The 23085-nt window shown below is 46.5% G+C and overlaps 8 non-coding genes and 1 pseudogene across 8 annotated transcripts; 4 read left to right on the forward strand and 5 right to left on the reverse strand.

Annotated features, from left to right (window-relative positions):
* Window positions 1-4986: 4986 nt before the first annotated feature.
* LOC135013057 (U5 spliceosomal RNA) lies at window positions 4987-5099 on the forward strand. The gene has a single exon (XR_010211838.1). It is a non-coding gene; the product is annotated as a U5 spliceosomal RNA (small nuclear RNA).
* A 4820-nt stretch (window positions 5100-9919) lies between these two features.
* Window positions 9920-10083, reverse strand: LOC135013053 (U1 spliceosomal RNA). The gene has a single exon (XR_010211834.1). It is a non-coding gene; the product is annotated as a U1 spliceosomal RNA (small nuclear RNA).
* A 144-nt stretch (window positions 10084-10227) lies between these two features.
* Window positions 10228-10343, forward strand: LOC135013054 (U5 spliceosomal RNA). Its single transcript, XR_010211835.1, has one exon. It is a non-coding gene; the product is annotated as a U5 spliceosomal RNA (small nuclear RNA).
* A 270-nt stretch (window positions 10344-10613) lies between these two features.
* LOC135013056 (U5 spliceosomal RNA) lies at window positions 10614-10729 on the forward strand. Its single transcript, XR_010211837.1, has one exon. It is a non-coding gene; the product is annotated as a U5 spliceosomal RNA (small nuclear RNA).
* A 286-nt stretch (window positions 10730-11015) lies between these two features.
* LOC135013055 (U5 spliceosomal RNA) lies at window positions 11016-11131 on the forward strand. Its single transcript, XR_010211836.1, has one exon. It is a non-coding gene; the product is annotated as a U5 spliceosomal RNA (small nuclear RNA).
* A 6630-nt stretch (window positions 11132-17761) lies between these two features.
* Window positions 17762-17925, reverse strand: LOC135013058 (U1 spliceosomal RNA). Its single transcript, XR_010211839.1, has one exon. It is a non-coding gene; the product is annotated as a U1 spliceosomal RNA (small nuclear RNA).
* A 975-nt stretch (window positions 17926-18900) lies between these two features.
* LOC135013060 (U1 spliceosomal RNA) lies at window positions 18901-19064 on the reverse strand. The gene has a single exon (XR_010211841.1). It is a non-coding gene; the product is annotated as a U1 spliceosomal RNA (small nuclear RNA).
* A 3013-nt stretch (window positions 19065-22077) lies between these two features.
* On the reverse strand, window positions 22078-22241 carry LOC135013059 (U1 spliceosomal RNA). Its single transcript, XR_010211840.1, has one exon. It is a non-coding gene; the product is annotated as a U1 spliceosomal RNA (small nuclear RNA).
* Window positions 22242-22943: 702 nt separating this feature from the next.
* On the reverse strand, window positions 22944-23078 carry LOC135013061 (U1 spliceosomal RNA; annotated as a pseudogene).
* Window positions 23079-23085: the final 7 nt, after the last annotated feature.

Consider the following 23085-nt stretch of genomic DNA (forward strand, 5'->3'; position numbering starts at 1 on the left):
AAAAATAAAAGCTAAAATATCAATCCCAGTTTTGGATTACTTTTTATGAACAAAAAAAAATGCATATAGCAAAGGATAGTTTCAATCTGCCTACCTCTGGGTTATGGGCCCAGCATGCTTCCATTGCAGTACTCTGCTGCACATGTAAGTGCAAGAGATCCTGAAGCACTCACTCATCATGCGAAAGTACCAATGTGTTTCTTCATTGGTTGCTGGAAGAAACATCTTACAAAAACTCTACAGATTATTGACTTTTTAAAGTTTTTCTAGGAAACGTTCTAGATGAATGCTTATTAGCCTTTGTCAGTATGTACGTTTTTTAAAGTGTCTCTGTGGCGCAATCGGTTAGTGTGTTTGGTTATTAATCAAAGGGTTGGTGGTTCAATCCCACCCAGGGATGTAATTGACCTTGTTATCAGATTTTGGTGATCTTTAAGTAGACAAGTCAAAATTTCAGACCCCCTTCTTATGGTGTAGGGTACCTGGCCTACTCTGATGTAATCAGAGTTAGATTTGAATCAGTGATTTTATAAAAAAAACAGCTAGGAAGCACAATTTAGCAGTGGGTTGCAGAGAAAAAGAAATATGCTGGCAGAAAAATCCAATTGAGTGATTAAACAGCTCTTCATTTTCTGGCTTTATTTTTATGCTAACGAATTTGTTCTCTGAAAAGTGTCCACAAAGCCAAGTCTCTGATTAACACCTTTGTAGGGATGGTTTTTCACCTATTACTAAATTAAACTTGCTTCATTGGAAAGGCAGCAAGATGCATCTTCATTTCAATGTCTACTGAAATAATACAGGTTGACACCAGGAAACATTAACGCCACTGCATCCTTGCTGCTTTCGCATGTGGAAGTCTGTTTAATGTGAAAACAAAGTGATATCTAATTAGCACACAGGTAAGGAATTAAGAAAATCTTTATTTAAGGGTGAAGATGTTTCTCACAAAATCGTTGCCCCAATGCATCATTGAAATTCAAGCTGGAAAGATGATTTTAATATATCACTTGTACATTTTGTATTGCTCTTCTGGTGACAATGTAGTTTGTTTTTGTCAATTACCATTTTAATAATCGGGTAAAGAAAATTAAGTGGATTTTTGAAAGAAAACAATACTGTCAATATACTATTAAAACAAATTAAAATGGTAAAAGTTATTGTACTTTAAGTAAAAATAAAAGAGCAAAAATATCAATCCCAGTTTTGGATTACTTTAATTAACAAAAAAAAAATGCATATAGCAGAGGATAGTTTCAATCTGCCTACCTCTGGGTTATGGACCCAGCATGCTTCCATTACAGTACTCTGCTGCACATGTAAGTGCAAGAGGTCCTGAAGCACTCACTTATCATGGGAAAGTACCAATGTGTTTCTTCATTGGTTGATGGAAGAAACATCTTACAAAAACTCTCCACATTATTGACTTTTTAAAATGTTTCTAGGAATCGTTCTAGAAGAATGCTTATTAGCCTTTGTCAGTATGTACTTTTGCAAAGTGTAGCTGTGGCGCAATCAGTTAGTGTGTAAGGCTATTAACCAAAAGGTTGGTTGTTCAATCCCACCCAGGGACTTAATTGACCTTGTTATCAGATTTTGGTGATCTTTAAGTAGACAAGTCAAAATTTCAAACCCCCTGTTATGGTGTAGGGTACCTGGCCTTCTCTGATGTAATCAGAGTTAGATTTGATTCAGTGATTTTATAAAAACAGCTAGGAAGCACAATTTGGCAGTGGGTTGCAGAGAAAAAGAAATATGCTGGCAGAAAAATCCAATTGAGTGATTAAACAGCTCTTCATTTTCTGGCTTTATTTTTATGCTAACTAATTTGTTCTCTGAAAAGTGTCCACAAAGCCAAGTATCTGATTAACATATTTGTAGGGATGGTTTTTCACCTATTACTAAATTAAACTTGCTTCATTGGAAAGGCAGCAAGATGCATCCTCATTTCAATATCTACTGAAATAATACAGGTTGACACCAGGAAACATTAACGCCACTGCATCCTTGCTGCTTTCTCATGTGGAAGTCTGTTTAATGTGAAAACAAGGTGATATCTAATTAGCACACAGGTAAGGAATTAAGAAAATCTTTATTTAAGGGTGAAGATGTTTCTCACAAAATCGTTGCCCCAATGCATCATTGAAATTCAAGCTGGAAAGATGATTTTAATATATCACTTGTACATTTTGTATTGCTCTTATGGTGACAATGTAGTTTGTTTTTGTCAATTACCATTTTAATAATAGGGTAAAGAAAATTAAGTGGATTTTTGAAACCGTTCAGGAGTACAACGTTTCAAACTCTAATTGAGTTTTTCGTCAGGTAAACATATACATACAGACAATGAACTCACCTTATATCCCCTCCAAACTACCATCACCAGCCCCGTGATTGCACGCGCTGCCGGGCGCAGGAGACCCGGCCCGTCCCTCTGGCGCGGCTTAACTGACGTCACCGCGTAGCTACGCGGCGCACGTCATGAGTGTAACTAGGCAACATGCTAAACAACGCCGCTACATAACACCATGACAACCAGCTAGTGACATCCGATAACTGCACAGACAATCATAATTAGCGTGACGGGCAACACACCGCTAATATCAGAGCCATCACAATAGCACGAACTAATAATCAAAATATTAGTATATAATAACTTTAAGAGCACTATCAGAATACACTTTAGATCAATAACGAACATTGCAGTATCGTAGAAAGCCAACACATCCTAAAAATCATGATAACAGACCACAAACCACAGAAGCAGATAAAGTTAAATGGCACAAAATCATTACAGCAGGGATCAATATCATATCTTCAAAAGTTTTAAATTGCGATTGCCACCTATAGGGGTGGCAATCGCAATTTAAAACTTTTGAAGAGAGAGGCAGAGTGGATTCACAGATTGGATGTTATCCATCCTAAAGGGTTAAACGAAATGAACTCATTCATTAGTTTCCGTTAATATCTCTGCTGTCTGTGTACACATTTTGTTACAACAGCTAGGGACATGATATGATATTGATCCCTGCTGTAATGATTTTGTGCCATTTAACTTTATCTGCTTCTGTGGTTTGTGGTCTGTTATCATGATTTTTAGGATGTGTTGGCTTTCTACGATACTGCAATGTTCGTTATTGATCTAAAGTGTATTCTGATAGTGCTCTTAAAGTTATTATATACTAATATTTTGATTATTAGTTCGTGCTATTGTGATGGCTCTGATATTAGCGGTGTGTTGCCCGTCACGCTAATTATGATTGTCTGTGCAGTTATCGGATGTCACTAGCTGGTTGTCATGGTGTTATGTAGCGGCGTTGTTTAGCATGTTGCCTAGTTACACTCATGACGTGCGCCGCGTAGCTACGCGGTGACGTCAGTTAAGCCGCGCCAGAGGGACGGGCCGGGTCTCCTGCGCCCGGCAGCGCGTGCAATCACGGGGCTGGTGATGGTAGTTTGGAGGGGATATAAGGTGAGTTCATTGTCTGTATGTATATGTTTACCTGACGAAAAACTCAATTAGAGTTTGAAACGTTGTACTCCTGAACGGTTTCCTGTCGTTTTTGCTGCCAAGAGGTTATGAGTGCCGTACGTTTGTTTCTCTACATGCTGTTTGTGTAAGGGCACCAAACCCAGTTTCTGTATTACTCGTGGAGTGCCGGGCCTGCTGCATTGTATATATATATATATATATATATATATATATATACACACACGTGTATATTACTGTGGCCGTTTATTGTGGCCACCTACAGACAGCTGCCACCTCTCAGGCACTAGAGAGGCGCAGCTGCTGCAGAACCTATTGCCTTTCACATAAATTAAATAAGAAGAGGCAGAGGGGGGGGAAGAAGTGAACCTAGCTACAAGATGCAGGAGGGGGGGGGGAGCAGCGGGAGCCTAATAGCTGTGGGGGAGCTGGTAATAAGAAGAGGCAGAGGGGGGGGGGGGAAGAAGTGAACCTAGCTACAAGATGCAGGAGGGGGGGGGGGGAGCAACGGGAGCCTAATAGCTGTGGGGGAGCTGGTAATTAGAAGAGGCAGAGGTGGGGGGGGAGAAGTGAACATAGCTACAAGATGCAGAAGGGGGGGGAGAAGTGAACATAGCTACAAGATGCAGAAGGGGGGGGAGAAGTGAACAAAGCTACAAGATGCAGAAGGGGGGGGAGAAGTGAACAAAGCTACAAGATGCAGGAGGGGAGGGGGGGGTGCAGCGGGAGCCTAATAGCTGTGGGGGCGCTTGTCACAAAAAGAGGCAGCAGCAGGTACTGATGCGGGAGCCGGTCGCGGGATTGGGGGGGTAGCGCGGATAACAATTTGCACTGGATTGTAGGGAGAGGCGGCGCCCGATGCGGCAGCAGTGCGGACCAGGCCAGCGGGTGACTCTCCTTCATGTGCCCTGTGCCCAAATGCAGGGGTGATGGGGGGGGGATGCGGCGCGGGAGACCATCGCGTGGGGGAGCGGCGGGTAGTCAGTGATGCGGAGCGGACCAGGCCAGCGGGTGACTCTCCTTCATGTGCCCTGTGCCCAAATGCAGGGGTGATGGGGGGGGACGCGGGAGACCATCGCGTGGGGGAGCGGCGGGTAGTCAGTGATAGGCTGATACTGTGGGACCCGGGACCCCGGACTCAGGAGCACAGGCGGCAGCAGGCTGCACATAGCCCACATAACATAGTGGAATGTGTTATGATCGCAGAGGTGGGGGGGCGGCGGCACGGCAGGGTTGCAGAAGTAGGCACACAGTCAGTCAACTCACTTTTGAAGGCAGAGTCAGACAGACGTGGTGGGCGCACACGAGCAGCTCCTCTGTTTCTGCTGAGGCACATGATAAAAAAGTGTTCTCTTTCACTTTCGTTCACTAAGCAGTGCCGCCCTCCAGTGGTCGCCGCCCATAGGCAGCTGCCTAAAGCTGCCTAGTGGTAGCGCCGGCCCTGGCTGAATGAGAACTGCTGGCATGGCACTCAGGCGACAGGTGGAATCTTGGTCATGCTCTGGTTTCTCTTCAGAACTAACAAATATTTCGCCTTTTATTAAAGATTTCCGTGGAGAGGAGCAAAACTGAGTTTTATCTCAATTTTTGCATGCCCCATATCATACCTCCCAACTGTCCCGATTTTCGCGGGACAGTCCCGTTTTTTGGGGACTGTCCCGCTGTCCCACCTGCGGGCCGCAGTGTCCCGCGGTGGGGAGGACAGTTGGGAGGCTCTGTCTGTCGCTGCCCTGCTTAGCAGAGCAGCGGTGAATAGACGCTGTGCGCATGCGCACAGCGTCTATTCACTGAAGTCAGAGGGAGAGGTGGCATGCCAGCGGCTCACAGAGCGCTGGGCATGCCCCCTCAGTGCCGAAAACGGGGGCGTGACTCGCGATCGCGGGTCCTCCCGCGAAGCCACACCCCCTTTTACTTAGGCCACGCCCTTTTTGGGAGCGCGCGCGACTTCGCCGCGCGTGTGTCCCTCTATGCGAGCCGACAAAGTTGGGAGGTATGCCCATATTATTGGGGTTTCTTTTATCAGTTTAAAGACAGAACGAGTGTGCTTTCTTGTTAGCTTTAATGTAAGTTTATTTGCATAACAATGACAGTAAATGTTTGTTTCTTTTCAAACAGAACTTTCTTGACCATGCTACTTGCTTGAAAGATCTGGGAGCACATGGAAAACAGTACAAACCATGCAGTATCACAAGAGCCTTTATTTGATCTTTCATGAAGATAGAGCAGAATTGAGGACACGTCAACAATTTCTGCCGAAGGTGGTTCATCTTTCCACATGGTGCCTTTGGCCACTGACACCTTCGTTGAGTCAAAGTCTCTGGCTGTGGTCAGAACTTTGAAAATTTATGTCACCAGAACGGTTCAGATTAGGAAAACAGAGGCTCTGTTTGTCCTGTATGCTCCCAACAGGATTGGGTGTCCTGCTTCCATGCAGACCATTATGCGCTGGATCTGTGGTAAGATTCAGCATGCTCATTCCACGGCAGGATTGCCGTTACTGAATTAGGTGAAGACCCATTCTACTAGAAAGGTGGGTTCATCCTGGGCAGCTGGTCGGGGAGTCTCGGCATTGCAACTTTGCCGAGCAGCTATTTAGTAAACACTTTTGCTAAGTTTTATAAGTTTGATACCTTGGCCGATGATAACCTCAAGTTGGGTCATTCGGTGCTGCAGAGTCGTACGCACTCTTCCACCCGTTCAAGAGCTTTGGTATAACCCCATGGTTCTTAATGTGACCCCAGCATCCTCTAGGTCGTATGAGAAAATAGGATTTTAATACCTACCGGTAAATCCTTTTCTCTTAGTCTGTAGAGGATGCTGGGCACCCGTCCCAGTCCATACTGTGTCTGCAGTTATTACTTGTGGTTATACACATGTTGTGTTATGGTTCTGGTCAGCTTTTTGCTGCAATTGTTCATGCCGTTGGCTTGTGTTCTGTTGAATGCCACGTTCTGCGGCATGCTTAAGGTGTGAGCTGGTAAGATGCTCACCTTAGTTTAACAATAAATCCTTTCCTCGAAATGTCCGTCTCCCTGGGCACAGTTCCTATAACTGGAGTCTGGAGGAGGGGCATAGAGGGAGGAGCCAGTTCACACCCTTTGAAAGTCTTAAAGTGCCCATGTCTCTTGCGGATCCCGTCTATACCCCATGGTTCTTAATGTGACCCCAGCATCCTCTACGGACTAAGAGAAAAGGATGCCCTTGCGCACTATCCTGACTTCTCCTCCCGTCTGCTTACTTTGTGCCTTCCAACGCACAATGCGAACTACAGGTGGTGCTGTAGGGCCCACACCCTTTTACTTGCCTTACAGAACAGCTCTGGAGCTGTTACAGTGCCCAGCTGCTGCAAGAAATCAGCTTGAATGCTTCAGGGGATGGGGCATGGCCAACATGAGCCCCACACCAAAGGAGGGTGGGGGTGTTTAATGAAAACTAGGGGTCATCCAAGCACTGCAAAAGGCCGCCATGCCCTGCACGCCCCTTTTCTCTTTTCATATGCAGATGAGGGTTCCAGCCAACTTTGGCCCACTGCTTGGATAACATCACTGTATGCAAATCCGTCTGCTGCAGACCTTCCCCCAGGAATGCTTGTACTAGATGTTGCATATGGTTTGATATTTGATGGTGCTTCAGTATTAGGCAGCCTTCCGCCCTCCCATGTTCATCTGAAAAGATGTGGTCTCCCTGCAGTTGTTGTCCCCAGACGAGAGTTCCCTTGTGCTTCCTCAGTTGAATCTCCTTAACTTGACGGGGGAGGGGCTGCCAGAGCAGACACCCTCCCCAGCCCTATCCCAACTCATACTTATTTTGCATATGAGATTTCTTGATCATGAAGATTGTTCTCACAGGGTGAGGTTCATCCATTATATTTTAAAATAGGAAGGTACAAATTACATATTTGAATTGCATTTATGTGCTGGATTCAAATGTCCCCCCCCCCCCTTCCATTCTCAATTGTGCCCGTCAGCAGCTATTCTAAGGTTGCTGCCAATGGGTGTGACACATTTATTTCTTCTGTGGGGTACACTGGACTCCACAAGGATTCACATTGGGGTGTAGAGTAGGATCTTGATCTGAGGCACCAACCGGCTCAAAGCTTTTGACTGTTCCCAAGATGCTCAGTGCATTCTCCTCTATAACCCCGCTTCCATGAACAGGGAGCTCAGTTTGTAGTTGGTGCCTTCAGTAGCAGGCCACTTAACAGGGGCCTGCCTCAGGCAGCCTATTCTTAGCTATAAATTTTGACAAGAAAAGAAGAACTTGTTTTATGAGAATCTACAAGGGCTGCAGCAGGCTAGGTCTAATAGACATCTTTACTGCAGCTTCATCACTCCCAGCGGCGCTGTATACTCCCGTGCCCCGGTTGCTGGGTCACTGCAGCGGAGGCTCCGGTTTCATCCTAAGGTCAGTCACACACACACCACCCTTCCGGATCACGAGGCCGCTGATGAAGGGGAGCGTGGCCGTAGGGGGTGGACCGTGTGCGCACTGGCGTGGACACTGATTACTGGGCAGCCGCTCCACTAGCCACCAGGTACAGTTAAGGAGCACAGGTCTGGGGGTTTTTCTCCTATATTAACCCAATTTTGTACTGCCCGCAGCGCATTGTGATAGGTAATAGGGCCTGATTCAGGTTGGATTGCAATCACAATAAGCGATCCAACTGCAAAAATTGCTAAGAGCATACGCATGTGCCTGCATTTTCTGCGGCACCCCGCAGAGAATGCGATCGCCTCTGCCTGTCAATCGGGGCGGGGGGGGGATAGGTGGGTCAGCAACACTCCATTTCCAAGTCAGGGATGGAGCGGTGCGGGTGCAAGGCTTCAAAATGGGGTCTGCAACGGAGGAGACACAGGGGGCGTGGTCACAGCGGCTGTATGACATCACATTCAGCCGCTGTGATCACAAAAATGGTGGCGGCTTCCTGCGCGCACATACAGTCTGCACCAGCAGGAGGCTACACCATTTTTTATGATCACGCTGAACTGCAGTGCGACTGCAATTACAGCATGGTCAAGAAGGGAGGCGTCATGCTGGGTGGCCATGCCTTTTCACTGTGCAGGAGCCAGCACCGCTCACACACCAGTCCCCGGGTGCAGCCCCCAACCCCCGGGACACCCGGAGCAACAAAATGTAGATTCAGGCCACCAGGCCACGCCCCTACCTATGAAACCATGCCTCCTTTTTACCATTGCGCTGCTTATCTGCGCGCACTGCATTACAATCTCCCTCGCCACCTCTCTGGGTGTCACCAGTAATAGTGACACCTCTGCCATGCTTGTAGCAGCTGGTCCTAAGATCTACGCCTCAAGCCCTGAGTGTTTGCCCTTGTGACTTGTTGATCATCATAGCGAAGCAGATGCTTACAGAAAACTGCAGGGGCTTAGATTGAAAATAAAAAAATTGATGGGTATAAGGTAGAGAGGAGCGGGTTCGGTTCTCCGAGAACCGAATTCCCCACGAACTCCACGTGGTTTACACTGGTCCGAGGCAGGCTCGGTTGTTCCCGCCTGACTCGGAAAACCTGAACAAGGGAAAATGTCATCATCCCGCTGTCGGATTCTCGCGAGATTCGGATTCCATATAAAGAGCTGCGCGTTGCCGACATTTTTACTCGTGCATTGAAGAGAGAGCGGAATGGACGTGGCTATGTTCTCTCAGTGGAAATCTCAATATCAGTGCTCAGTATCAGTGGTTACTTATTGCTGCTCAGTAATACTAGTAGTGTGTCTCTCCTGCTCAGTGTCAGTTCTCAGTAGTATCCTCATCAGTGCTCAGTATCACTGCTCATTGTCTTGTGCTGCATTGTGGTGCTCAGCATACTACAGTACATTACTAATAGTCCAGTGCTGCATCTTGCTGCTCAGTGTCAGTTCTAGTATCCTCATCAGTGCTCACTATCACTGTTCATTGCATTTTGGTTTTCTGTATACTACAGTAACATAGTAATATAGTAGCATATAGTAACATAGTTTTTGAGGTTGAATAGAGGCAAATTGCCCATCGTGTTCAACCTGTTTTAAGTTGTGATGATTCTACATACTTGCTGAATAATGTTTTATGACTAGTTAGCTACTATAACTCATGTTACCCCCGGATTAACCATGTTGATATTTTAAGTATTATAACCTTGGATAGCTTTTTCATTCAGAAATGTATCCATTCCTTTTTTAAATCCAATTACAGAGTCCGCCATTACCACCTTCCCTGGCAGGGAATTCCACATCCTGATTGCCCTAACAGTGAAGATCATAGTATCTCACCTGGCAGGTAAGTAGGAGTTGGGTTAGAGCTGTGGAGGATTGCTGCTCGGGCACCCCCTGTCAAGTGAAGGAGATCCAACTGAGGCAGCACAAGGGAACTCTCGAAAGAAGAACAAGGCTAGAGGAAGATCTGAGATAAAGAAATCTGACTTTTACCAGAGCTGACCAGAGGAAAGCACAAACACAGTCCCCCACTACCACAAATAATGCAGTCGAGTTTCCCACATTTGGGGAAATCACAGGGGTCAGCATACCCAGAATGCAATGAATGAACCTCACCCTGGGAAAACAATCTTCATGACCATGGTATCTCCTATGCAAAATAAGTATGATTTGGGATAGGGCTGGGGAGGGCCGCTGCTCAGGCACATCTCTGTCAAGTAAAGGAGATTCAACTGAGGCAGCACAAGGGAACTCTCATCTGGGGACAACAACTGCAGGGAGAACACATATTTTCAGATGAAAATCTTGGTCATGCTCTGGTTTCTCTTCAGAACGAACAAATCTTTCGCCTTTTACTAAAGATTTCCGTGGAGAGGAGCAAAACTGAGTTTTACCTCAATTTTTGCATGCCCCATCTTTTTGGGGTTTCTTTTATCGGTTTAAAGATAGAATGAGTGTGCTTTAATGAAAGCTCATTTGCATAGAAATTACAGTAAATGTTTGTTTCTTTTCAAACAGAACTTTCTTGACCATGCTACTTGCTTGAAAGATCTGGGAGCACATGGAATACAGTACAAACCATGCTTATAGCAAGGAGAAGCCAGGTGAGAAATCTGCTTTCTTTCAAATTGGGCGCTCACTTTGATCTGAATGAGGACTGCTGGCATGGCACTCAGGCGACAGGTGGAATCTTGGTCATGCTCTGGTTTCTCTTCAGAATGAACAAATCTTTCGCCTTTTATTAAAGATTTCCGTGGAGAGGAGCAAAACTGAGTTTTATCTCAATTTTTGCATGCCCCATATTATTGGGGTTTCTTTTATCAGTTTAAAGACAGAACGAGTGTGCTTTCTTGTTGGCTTTAATGTAAGTTTATTTGTATAACAATGACAGTAAATGTCTGTTTCTTTTCAAGCAGAACTTTCTTGACCATACTAATTGCTTGAAAGATCTGGGAGCACATGGAAAAGAGTACAAACCATGCTTATAGCAAGGGGAAGCCTGGTGAGAAATCTGCTTTCTTTCTTTCATATTGGGTGCTCACTTTGAGCTGAATGAGGACTGCTGGCATGGCACTCAGGCGACAGGTGGAATCTTGGTCATGCTCTGGTTTCTCTTCAGAACGAACAAATCTTTCGCCTTTTACTAAAGATTTCCGTGGAGAGGAGCAAAACTGAGTTTTGTCTCAATTTTTGCATGCCCCATATTATTGGGGTTTCTTTTATCAGTTTAAAGACAGAACGAGTGTGCTTTCTTGTTAGCTTTAATGTAAGTTGCCATAGATGCAGTGAAACACGGGTGTAGGGCACGGCGTGTCCGCGTGTATTTGACTCATGTGAAATGTTATAAAACAAAAATATATGATTATGATGTTAGCTGTTAGTCTCCACTAATAGGGAATAGAAGCTGAGCTATAAGAAAGGAATACACTAGATATGATGTCACTTAGCAATTACAATGTCTAAAGTGCATACAGATAGCTACTAATAACTCTTGATAAGAAAGTATATCAGTGTGGGTATATTTATATGATGGGATATTGGGACTAGTGAATATATATCACTCCTGCTGTCCAGATTGGCAATAACCAGACAATTATGATAAGAGTAGAGATGTCACATGGGCTGCTATAGATATTAATTTAATGCTGTATGTGTCATTTGTTACAAATGGATACATTTTCTATGAGTCAGCCTAGCAGCTGCATGTTCTAACAGAACACTATCCTCACACAGAATCTGCTAACCTTGAGATAACTAAATGACAGTGTGTAACAGTCTCTTTACTATAAGACTGTTACAAAGTAATATATATATTTGAAGTCAGTCTAGCAGCTGTGTGTTCCAGCAGTTTATAAGACAAAGAAAATCTCCTATTGTGGAATCTAGACACATGGGACTGCTGGCCTGTGTCATACTATTTCTATGTAATACCAGTAACATGTATATAACTGTTACATAATTGTTACAAATGGATAAATCTTTGAGTCAGCCTAGCAGCTGCATGTCCTAACAGGACACCATAAATCCTTTACAGTGTAACAAATTGATTGGTAACACTTAAAGGCTGGAGAGCAGTTATATGCCTTACTAGCATACTCAATATACCACCTTATTACACCAGTTACCACGATTATTGACAGCGCATTTGATATATTATATTACCCTCACACTGAGTCTGTTTACCTTTAGATAACTAAGTGACCGAATATGTAACAGTTTCTCTATCATAAGACTGTTACAAAGTGAGATAGATATATTTGGAAGTCAGTCAAACAGCAGTGTGTTTCAGCGGTTTATAAGAAAATTCCTCATTGTGGAATCTGGACCACTAAGGGTTATTATATATATAGCACATGGAATTGCCACATCTCCCTATATGATAATTTCATTACACTGTAACATAATAAGAATTAACTCTTTAACAGTGTAAATAGAGAGTAATGAATCTCTGACACATGGAATATATTATTTCTTAGATGAATTGGATAAACCATTATGACAGACACTTTGCTTCCTAATAAGAATTGAGGTGGCTATACCTCTAAGGAAAGCATTATTGCCTACGCCTAGATCAGATTAAATAAGATCTGGCTGAATATATGAAGGAAGGTTGCTATTTATATGAGAATTGGAATTGCTATATTCCTTAAGGCAACCCCACCGATTGATATATGTTGTCAATTAAGTATATCTGAACGGCTATATCTGGACCAGATTTAATAAGATCTGGCTGATTATATGAAGGAGGGCTGCTATTTATATTGGAATTGCCATATTCCTTAAGGCAACCGCACCTGTTGGTATATCTCGCCAATTAACTATATCTAAACAGCTAAATTAAAGATATTCATCATTTTTTTAGTTTGGATATTAATAAATATGATCTTTCCATGATGCATAGAGATTTCCCTATCAAGTGATTCCTTATCCGATATAGAAAGCTATCCCCCTATGGTATTGAATTTAGGAATATAGTCTTAGGGGACACAGAGAAATAAGTGATCCCCATCTACCTAAGCACCCCACAAATTGGAGGTTAGCTTACCGGTTATACTCAATCACCCCCACAAATTCGCCAATGGGGATGGCTTCCCGGGAGGTAACCCCTATTGAGTGAAGGGAGTATATAGGATATGACCCAGTGGTACCTGACGACATAGATACTAACAGCTATTTAATAACATTACGCTAGAAAGTGATTATTAGCAACATATATATCTATATAAACAACCCCGCCAGGGTTGTGCCTTCAAAAATAATCACACACGGACACGCTTTTTAAACCTTTTTTTCACATCTCTTTATTCTTCTTATGCACATGTATGTTAGTTCTGTGATTTTAACCTTTATGTTTCACTGCAGTTTGGGATAATAATATTAATATTTATCCAATTTTAATACATACTTAATAAAGGTTATATTTTATGATTCATTCATTCTGTCCAGTGCGTCAACAGTGCAGATTTCTTCTTGTTTTTTCTCCCAAATTCTATAACAATGACAGTAAATGTTGTTACTTTTCAAACAGAACTTTCTTGACCATGCTACTTGCTTGAAAGATCTGGGAGCACATGGAAAACAGTACAAACCATGCAGTATCACAAGAGCTTTTGATCTTTGATCTTTCATGAAGATAGAGCAGAATTGAGGACACGTCAACAATTTCTGCCGAAGGTGGTTCATCTTTCCACATGGTGCCTTTGGCCACTGACACCTTCGTTGAGTCAAAGTCTCTGGCTGTGGTCAGAACTTTGAAAATTTATGTCACCAGAACGGTTCAGATTAGGAAAACAGAGGCTCTGTTTGTCCTGTATGCTCCCAACAGGATTGGGTGTCCTGCTTCCATGTAGACCATTATGCGCTGGATCTGTGGTAAGATTCAGCATGCTCATTCCACGGCAGGATTGCCGTTACTGAATTAGGTGAAGACCCATTCTACTAGAAAGGTGGGTTCATCCTGGGCAGCTGGTCGGGGAGTCTCGGCATTGCAACTTTGCCGAGCAGCTATTTAGTAAACACTTTTGCTAAGTTTTACAAGTTTGATACCTTGGCTGATGATAACCTCAAGTTGGGTCATTCGGTGCTGCAGAGTCGTACGCACTCTCCCACCCGTTCAAGAGCTTTGGTATAACCCCATGGTTCTTAATGTGACCCCAGCATCCTCTAGGTCGTATGAGAAAATAGGATTTTAATACCTACCGGTAAATCCTTTTCTCTTAGTCCGTAGAGGATGCTGGGCACCCGTCCCAGTCCATACTGTGTCTGCAGTTATTACTTGTGGTTATACACATGTTGTGTTATGGTTCTGGTCAGCTTTTTGCTGCAATTGTTCATGCCGTTGGCTTGTGTTCTGTTGAATGCCACGTTCTGCGGCATGCTTAAGGTGTGAGCAGGTAAGATGCTCACCTTAGTTTAACAATAAATCCTTTCCTCGAAATGTCCGTCTCCCTGGGCACAGTTCCTATAACTGGAGTCTGGAGGAGGGGCATAGAGGGAGGAGCCAGTTCACACCCTTTGAAAGTCTTAAAGTGCCCATGTCTCTTGCGGATCCCGTCTATACCCCATGGTTCTTAATGTGACCCCAGCATCCTCTACGGACTAAGAGAAAAGGATGCCCTTGCGCACTATCCTGACTTCTCCTCCCGTCTGCTTACTTTGTGCCTTCCAACGCACAATGCGAACTACAGGTGGTGCTGCAGGGCCCACACCCTTTTACTTGCCTTACAGAACAGCTCTGGAGCTGTTACAGTGCCCAGCTGCTGCAAGAAATCAGCTTGAATGCTTCAGGGGATGTGGCATGGCCATCATGAGCCCCACACCAAAGGAGGGTGGGGGTGTTTAATGCGAACTAGGGGTCATCCAAGCACCGCAAAAGGCCGCCATGCCCTGCATGCCCCTTTTCTCTTTTCATATGCAGATGAGGGTTCCAGCCAACTTTGGCCCACTGCTTGGATGACATCACCGTATGCAAATCCGTCTTCTGCAGACCTTCCCCCTGGAATGCTTGTACTAGTTGTTGCATATGGTTTGATATTTGATGGTGCTTCAATATTAGGCAGCCTTCCACCCTCCCATGTTCATCTGAACAGATGTGGTCTCCCTGCAGTTGTTGTCCCCAGACGAGAGTTCCCTTGTGCGTCCTCAGTTGAATCTCCTTAACTTGACGGGGGAGGGGCTGCCCGAGCAGCCACCCTCCCCAGCCCTATCCCAACTCATACTTATTTTGCATATGAGATCTCTTGATCATGAAGATTGTTCTCACAGGGTGAGGTTCATCCATTATATTTTAAAATAGGAAGGTACAAATTACATATTTGAATTGCATCTATGTGCTGGATTCAAATGTCCCCCCCCCCCCTTCCTTTCTCAATTGTGCCCGTCAGCAGCTATTCTAAGGTTGCTGCCAATGGGTGTGACACATTAATTTCTTCTGTGGGGTACACTGGACTCCACAAGGATTCACATTAGGGTGTAGAGTAGGATCTTGATCTGAGGCACCAACCGGCTCAAAGCTTTTGACTGTTCCCAAGATGCTCAGCGCATCCTCCTCTATAACCCCGCTTCCATGAACAGGGAGCTCAGTTTGTAGTTGGTGCCTTCAGTAGCAGGCCACTTAACAGGGGCCTGCCTCAGGCAGCCTAATCTTAGCTATTAATTTTGACAAGAAAAGAAGAACTTGTTTTATGAGAATCTACAAGGGCTGCAGCAGGCTAGGTCTAATAGACATCTTTACTGCAGCTTCATCACTCCCAGCGGCGCTGTATACTCCCGTGCCTTGGTTGCTGGGTCACTGCAGCGGAGGCTCCAGTTTCTTATTAAGGTCAGGCACACACACACCGCCCTTCCGGATCACGAGGCCGCTGATGAAGGGGAGCGTGGCCGTAGGGGGTGGACCGTGTGCGCACTGGCGTGGACACTGATTACTGGGCAGCCGCTCCACTAGCCACCAGGTACAGTTAAGGAGCACAGGTCTGGGAGTTTTACTCCTATATTATCCCAATTTTGTACTGCCCGCAGCGCATTGTGATAGGTAATAGGGCCTGATTCAGGTTGGATTGCAATCACAATAAGCGATCCAACTGCAAAAATTGCTGAGAGCATACGCATGTGCCTGCATTTTCTGCGGCACCCCGCAGAGAATGCGATCGCCTCTGCCTGTCAATCGGGGCGGGGGGGGGAGAGGGGGGTCAACAACACTCCATTTCCAAGTCAGGGATGGAGCGGTGCGGGGGCAAGGCTTCAAAATGGGGTCTGCAACGGAGGAGACACAGGGGGCGTGGTCACAGCAGCTGTATGACATCACATTCAGCCGCTGTGATCACAAAAATGGTGGCGGCTTCCTGCGCGCACATACAGTCTGCACCAGCAGGAGGCTACACCATTTTTTATGATCACGCTGAACTGCAGTGCGACTGCAATTACAGCATGGTCAAGAATGGAGGCGTCATGCTGGGTGGCCATGCCCTGTCACTGTGCAGGAGCCAGCACCGCACACACACTAGTCCCCGGGTGCAGCCCCCAACCCCCGGGACACCCGGAGCAACAAAATGTAGATTCAGGCCACCAGGCCACGCCCCTACCTATGAAACCATGCCTCCTTTTTACCATTGCACTGCTTATCTGCGCGCACTGCATTACAATCTCCCTCGCCACCTCTCTGGGTGTCACCAGTGATAGTGACACCTCTGCCATGCTTGTAGCAGCTGGTTCTAAGATCTACGCCTCAAGCCCTGAGTGTTTGCCCTTGTGACTTGTTGATCATCATAGCGAAGCAGATGCTTACAGAAAACTGCAGGGGCTTAGATTGAAAATAAAAAAATTGATGGGTATAAGGTAGAGAGGAGCGGGTTCGGTTCTCCGAGAACCGAATTCCCGACGAACTCCACGTGGTTTACACTGGTCCGAGGCAGGCTCGGTTGTTCCCGCCTGACTCGGAAAACCTGAACAAGGGAAAATGTCATCATCCCGCTGTCGGATTCTCGCGAGATTCGGATTCCATATAAAGAGCTGCGCGTTGCCGCCATTTTTACTCGTGCATTGAAGAGAGAGCGGAGAGGACGTGGCTATGTTCTCTCAGTGGAAATCTCAATATCAGTGCTCAGTATCAGTGGTTACTTATTGCTGCTCAGTAATACTAGTAGTGTGTCTCTCCTGCTCAGTGTCAGTTCTCAGTAGTATCCTCATCAGTGCTCAGTATCACTGCTCATTGTCTTGTGCTGCATTGTGGTGCTCAGCATACTACAGTACATTACTAATAGTCCAGTGCTGCATCTTGCTGCTCAGTGTCAGTTCTAGTATCCTCATCAGTGCTCACTATCACTGCTCATTACATTGTGGTGTTCTGTATACTACAGTAACATAGTAATATAGTAACATATAGTAACATAGTTTTTGAGGTTGAATAGAGGCAAATTGCCCATCGTGTTCAACCTGTTTTAAGTTGTGATGATTCTACATACTTGCTGAATAATGTTTTATGACTAGTTAGCTACTATAACTCATGTTACCCCCGGATTAACCATGTTGATATTTTAAGTATTATAACCTTGGATAGCTTTTTCATTCAGAAATGTATCCATTCCTTTTTTAAATCCAATTACAGAGTCCGCCATTACCACCTTCCCTGGCAGGGAATTCCACATCCTGATTGCCCTAACAGTGAAGATCATAGTATCTCACCTGGCAGGTAAGTAGGAGTTGGGCTAGAGCTGTGGAGGATTGCTGCTCGGGCACCCCCTGTCAAGTGAAGGAGATCCAACTGAGGCAGCACAAGGGAACTCTCGAAAGAAGAACAAGGCTAGAGGAAGATCTGAGACAAAGAAATCTGACTTTTACCAGAGCTGACCAGAGGAAAGCACAAACACAGTCCCCCACTACCACAAATAATGCAGTCGAGTTTCCCACATTTGGGGAAATCACAGGGGTCAGCATACCCAGAGTGCAATGAATGAACCTCACCCTGGGAGAACAATCTTCATGACCATGGTATCGCCTATGCAAAATAAGTATGATTTGGGATAGGGCTGGGGGGGGCCGCTGCTCAGGCACATCTCTGTCAAGTAAAGGAGATTCAACTGAGGCAACACAAGGGAACTCTCATCTGGGGACAACAACTGCAGGGAGAACACATATTTTCAGATGAACATGGGAGGGCAGAAGGCTGCCTAATACTGAAGCACCCCCAAACAACAAACCAAATGCAACTACTAGTGCAAGCATTCCTGGGGGAAGGCCTGCAGCAGATGGATTTGCATATGGTGATGTCATCCAAGCAGTGGATCAAAGTTGGCTTCAACCCTCGTCTGCATATAAAAATAAAAATGGGGTGTGCAGGGCATGGCGGCCTTTTGCGGCGCTTGGATGACCCCTAGTTCGCATTAAACACCTCCACCTTCCTTCGGTGTGGGGCTCATGTTGGCTATGCCCCAGCCCCTGAAGCATTCAAGCTGATTTCTTGCAGCAGCTGGGCACTGTAACAGCTCCAGAGCTGCTCTGTAAAGCAAGTAAAAGGGTGTGGGCCCTGCAGCACTACCTGTAGTTTGCATTGTGCGTTGGAAGGCACAAAGTAAGCAGACGGGAGAAGTCAGGATAGTGCACAAGGGCATAGAAGGGAGCGGCTCAAGAAAAGAGAAGTGGAAACAGACAGCAAACTAGGCTGGAGAGAGACCTGAGACAAAGAGATCTGAATTATACGAGAGCCGACCAGAGGAAACACAAATTATGTAATCAAGTGTCCCACATTTGGGGAAATCGTAGGAGCAGCACACCCAGAGTGCATTGCCCTGGGAGAAGCACCTTCCTGATCATAGTATCTCACCTGGCAGGTAAGTAGGAGTTGGGCTAGAGCTGGGGAGGGTCGCTGTTCGGGCACCCCCCTGTCAAGTGAAGGAGATCCAACTGAGGCAGCACAAGGAAACTCTCAAAAAAAGAACAAGGCTAGAGGAAGATCTGAGACAAAGAAATCTGACTTTTACCAGAGCTGACCAGAGGAAAGCACAAACACAGTCCCCCACTACCACAAAAAATGCAGTCAAGTTTCCCACATTTGGGGAAATCACAGGGGTCAGCATACCCAGAATGCAATGAATGAACCTCACCCTGGGAGAACAATCTTCATGACAATGGTATCTCCTATGCAAAATAAGTATGATTTGGGATAGGGCTGGGGAGGGCCGCTGCTCAGGCACATCTCTGTCAAGTAAAGGAGATTCAACTGAGGCAGCACAAGGGAACTCTCATCTGGGGACAACAACTGCAGGGAGAACACATATTTTCAGATGAACATGGGAGAGCAGAAGGCTGCCTAATACTGAAGCACCCCCAAACAACAAACCAAATGCAACAACTAGTACAAGCATTCCTGGGAAAAGGTCTGCAGAAGACGGATTTGCATACGGTGATGTCATCCAAGCAGTGGGCCAAAGTTGGCTGGAACCCTCATCTGCATATGAAAAGAGAAAAGGGGTATGCAGGGCATGGCGGCCTTTTGCGGCGCTTGGATGACCCTTAGTTCGCATTAAACACCTCCACCCTCCGTCGGTGTGGGGCTCATGTTGGCTATGCCCCAGCCCCTGAAGCATTCAAGCTGATTTCTTGCAGCAGCTGGGCACTGTAACAGCTCCAGAGCTGCTCTGAAAAGCAAGTAAAAGGGTGTGGGCCCTGCAGCACTACCTGTAGTTTGCATTGTGCGTTGGAAGGCACAAAGTAAGCAGACAGGAGAAGTCAGGAGAGTGCACAAGGGCATAGAAGGCAGCGGCTCAAGAAAAGAGAAGTGGAAACAGACAGCAAACTAGGCTGGAGAGAGACCTGAGACAAAGAGATCTGAATTATACGAGAGCCGACCAGGGGAAACACAAATTATGCAGTCAAGTTTCCCACATTTGGGGAAATCGCAGGAGCAGCACACCCAGAGTGCAATGGGCAGTGGCGGATTTAGGGGGGGGGCACCAAGGCACGTGCCCCCCCTGTCATTTTTAGTGCAGACTGACATGCGGACGAGGGTCCGCATGTCAGTCTGCGGTCTCGTTTCCTCCCTGCTGTTAGGAGGGACACGGAGGGCACAGTGCGCGCCTCTCCTGTGTCCCTCCTGGGTCTCCGGCGGCCGCTGGTCTCATAAAGGAAGTGCCGTTCGTGAGCACTTCCTTTATTACAGTGACCCGCGGCCGCCGGAGACACAGGAGGGACACAGGGAGGCGTGCACTGTGCCCTGTGCCCTCCGTGTCCCTCCTAACAGCAGGGGAGGGGGGGGGGAGCAGCGGCGGCGGAGGAAGGGGGGGACGCACTGGGGGGGAATATCTGGCACTGGGGGCATATTTGGCAGGGAGGGGGGGGAATATCTGGCACTGGGGACATATATGGCACTGGGAGGAATATCTGGCACTGGGGGCATATTTGGCAGGGAGGGGGGGGAGAATATCTGGCACTGGGGACATATATGGCACTGGGGGGAATATCTGGCACTGGGGGCATATATGGCACTGGGGGGGGATATCTGGCACTGGGGGCATATGTGGCACTGGGGGGGGATATCTGGCACTGGGGGCATATGTGGCACTGGGGGGGGGAATATCTGGCACTGAGGCATATGTGGCACTGGGGGCATATATAGCACTGGGGGGGGGCGATATCTGGCACTGGGGCATATGTGGCACTGTCGGGGAATATCTGGCACTGGGGGTATATGTGTACCTGGCACATGGGGGGGGGCTATATTTGGCACTGGGGGCATGTGAGTACCTGGCACCGTGGGGGAATATCTGGCACTGGGGACATATGTGGCACTGGGAGCACAGCCCTAGCAACAAGGACTACCTCCTAGCAACGAGCATGACACCCAGTGCATGAAACCCCTGGCAACGAGCATGACACCCAGTGCATGAAACCCCTGGCAACGAGCATGACACCCAGTGCATGAAACCCCTGGCAACGAGCATGACACCCTGAGCATGAAAACCCCTGGCACCGTGCATGGAACCAAGAGCATGAAACCCCTGGCAACGAGCATGACACCCAGTGCATGAAACCCCTGACAACGAGCAGGTATTCGAAAAGTAATTAGAAGCCTTACTGTAAGACTTATTGTGTAATGGGCATTACGGTGTGTGGCATAATGTATCACGGACATTGCGGTGTGTGTCATAATGTGTCACAGGCATTACGGTGTATGGTATACTATATCGCTGGCATTGTGATATGTGGTATAATGTCTCAGGGTCATTGCAGTGTGTGGCATAATGTATCATGGACATTGCGGTGTGTGTCATAATGTGTCAGGCATTACGGTGTGTGGTATACTATATCACGGGCATTGTGGTATGTGGTATAATGTCTCAGGGTCATTGCAGTGTGGCATAATATATAACAGGCATTGCGGTGTGTGGCATAGGGTATAACGGGCATTGCGGTATGTGTCACAGGCATTACGGTGTATGGTATACTATATCACGGGCATTGTGGTATAATGTCTCAAGGTCATTGCAGTGTGTGGCATAATGTGTCACAGACATTGTATGTGCTATAATGTATCAGGGGCAGTGCAGTGTGTAGCATAATGTATAACGGGCATTGCGATTCCTGTCATAATGTGTCACAGGCATTACGGTGTGTGGCATAATGTGTCTGGGGCATTACAGTGTGTGCATATTGTGTCATGTGCATTATTGTGTGTGGAATAATGTCTAAGGGCCATTGCAGTATGTGGAATAATGTATACTGGGCATTACTATAAGGAGGAAAAATGACAAATAATGTAAGGGGCATGAATCAGGATTATTTTTCTTTCCTGTGGTGGCCAACGTCTGGGCGTGCAGGTTGCAAAACTGGGGTATAAGGTAGTCTTTTCCTGCAATACCACGCCCATTCAAACGAAGCCGCGCCCATTCCAACGAAGCCACGCCCCTTATGGTGCCCCCCCTGTAATTTTTTTCTGGATCCGCCCCTGGCAATGGGTGAGCCTTGCCCTGGGAGAAGCACCTTCATGATCATAGTATCTCACCTGGCAGGTATGTAGGAGTTGGGCTAGAGCTGGGGAGGGTCGCTGCTCGGGTACCCCCCTGTCAAGTGAAGGAGATCAAACTGAGGCAGCACAATGGAACTCTCGAAAGAAGAACAAGGCTAGAGGAAGATCTGAGACAAAGAAATCTGACTTTTACCAGAGCTGACCAGAGGAAAACACAAACACAGTCCCCCACTACCACAAATAATGCAGTTGAGTTTCCCACATTTGGGGAAATCACAGGGGTCAGCATACCCAGAATGCAATGAATGAACCTCACCCTGGGAGAACAATCTTTATGACCATGGTATCTCCTATGCAAAATAAGTATGATTTGGGATAGGGCTGGGGAGGGCCGCTGCTCAGGCACATCTCTGTCAAGTAAAGGAGATTCAACTGAGGCAGCACAAAGGAACTCTCATCTGGGGACAACAACTGCCGGGAGAACACATATTTTCAGATGAACATGGGAGGGCAGAAGGCTGCCTAATACTGAAGCACCCCCAAACAACAAACCAAATGCAACAACTAGTGCAAGCATTCCTGGGGGAAGGTCTGCAGAAGACGGATTTGCATACAGTGATGTCATCCAAGCCGTGGGCCAAAGTTGGCTGGAACCCTCATCTGCATATGAAAAGAGAAAAGGGGTATGCAGGGCATGGCGGCCTTTTGCGGCGCTTGGATGACCCTTAGTTCGCATTAAACACCCCCACCCTCCTTCGGTGTGGGGCTCATGTTGGCCATGCCCCAGCCCCTGAAGCATTCAAGCTGATTTCTTGCAGCAGCTTGGCACTGTAACAGCTCCAGAGCTGCTCTGTAAGGCAAGTAAAAGGGTGTGGGCCCTGCAGCACTACCTGTAGTTTGCATTGTGCATCGGAAGGCACAAAGTAAGCAGACAGGAGGAGAAGTCAGGATAGTGCACAAGGGTGTAGAAGGGAGGGGCTCAAGAAAAAAGAAGTGGAAACAGACAGCAAACTAGGCTGGAGAGAGACCTGAGACAAAGAGATCTGAATTATATGAGAGCCGACTAGGGGAAACACAAATTATGCAGTCAAGTTTCCCACATTTGGGGAAATCGCAGGGGCAGCACACCCAGAGTGCAATGGGTGAGCCTTGCCCTGGGAGAAGCAACTTCATGATCATAGTATCTCACCTGGCAGGTAAGTAGGAGTTGG

The sequence above is a fragment of the Pseudophryne corroboree genome, unplaced genomic scaffold (genome assembly GCF_028390025.1).
Source record: "Pseudophryne corroboree isolate aPseCor3 unplaced genomic scaffold, aPseCor3.hap2 scaffold_2633, whole genome shotgun sequence".
Taxonomy (NCBI): Eukaryota; Metazoa; Chordata; class Amphibia; order Anura; family Myobatrachidae; genus Pseudophryne; species Pseudophryne corroboree.